Source organism: Solanum tuberosum, unplaced genomic scaffold (assembly GCF_000226075.1).
Source record: "Solanum tuberosum cultivar DM 1-3 516 R44 unplaced genomic scaffold, SolTub_3.0 scf00019, whole genome shotgun sequence".
Lineage (NCBI taxonomy): Eukaryota > Viridiplantae > Streptophyta > Magnoliopsida > Solanales > Solanaceae > Solanum > Solanum tuberosum.
The window spans coordinates 1,674,627-1,676,069 of NW_006238945.1; the positions used below are offsets into that span (position 1 = coordinate 1,674,627).

The window sequence follows — 1,443 nt, forward strand, 5'->3', positions numbered from 1 at the left end:
CTCTAGATCATATATAATAGTGTTATATTTTTTAAAAAATATTTAAATATAGATATGTGAACCCACATTCAAAGTATCATATAATAATATGATGATGATAGAGTGCACCTCTCTGAGTGAGGATAGAAATTTAAATCTTATATCTATCTTTTGTTTTTGAGTAACACCTCTCCAAGTGGTTATCGGTTACACTTTTGGTGTTTCAACTAAATTTTCTTAAATCTTTCAAAAATTTCCAGTGTGTTACATTGAAAATTCTTTAAAAAATTTAGCACTATAATTTTTTTTATATAATTAAATCAAATGTGTATATTAAAATTTAAAAGTAGTAGTATTATATATTTTGGACCTATAATTTTTTAAAATTTAATGGTTCATATTAAGTACCTAAAAGTCAAATTGATCAAATTTATATTTAAGAAGCATTTTTTCGTAATCGTGCACCCATCTTACCGAAATCCTGGATACGCCTCTGGTGCTCCCAACAAGATTCTCTCCATATCCAGGGGCTCGAATCTGAGACATCTGGTTAAGGGTGAAGCACTCCCACTAGTGTACCACAACCCCATGTTGGTAAATGTCTATATATTATTGTGAGGAAGGAAGTATACATTATTATGAAAAAAGGGAGGATGGCTTATTCTATGTGGCTAGCTCTTGTATTAGTTGCATTGTTTACTTATCTTATTCAAGAATTAATATGGAAGAAGAAAGTTCCTCCAGGGCCTAGAGGGCTTCCACTTATTGGTAATCTTCATATGGTAGGCAAGAAGTGTTATCTCCTGTATTCAGGTTAGTCAAAAATACAGAAACAGAAAAAAGATGAAATAGACAGAATGAGTTTTAATCCGAGTCCACAGAAACCACTGTGTTTCCTTAAGAAATTTAATCCCCTCACTGTACCCGAGGTTGCAGATTAATTTCTCCCAAGATAAAACGGATTAACCTGTTAAAAAAGTAGCGGTACCTCAAACTTCAATAACTTCAGCGAACACAAGAACAACAACAAGAGCACACACAGACTCAGTCGATCGACAATTTTATTTATGAGAGAAAATGTATGCAGAGAGGGAAAATTTTTTCGGTGTTTGAAAAAACGAAAAAGACCTCTTATTTATAGCCATTTGCAGCAAGGGACGCGTCTGTTCAGAAAAATTTGTTCAGACTCGTTTTTTCCAGAACATTGTGTCCTTTGGGAAAAGTAACGATTTTTCGGAAGAAAAACCGTTTGGAAAAGTAACGACTTTTCGGAAAGTAACGACTTTTCGGAAAGATTACCGTTACACGTGAATTTCAAATAAATTCAGTTGCGCCAAATTAATTCTGTTAATTTAATTAACATTCTGAATTTATTTATAAGAGAAAGGAAATGATTTAACAAGATTGATTAAATAAATTTTATCCAAAAAATATTATCAATCAAATCATTTGCCAAATCCAAAT

The 1,443-nt window shown here is 31.9% G+C and overlaps 1 pseudogene; it reads left to right on the forward strand.

The window, feature by feature from the left end:
- The first annotated feature begins 632 nt into the window (after positions 1 to 632).
- LOC102595489 (cytochrome P450 CYP736A12-like) overlaps positions 633 to 1,443 on the forward strand; it is a 9,004-nt pseudogene continuing 8,193 nt past the window's right edge.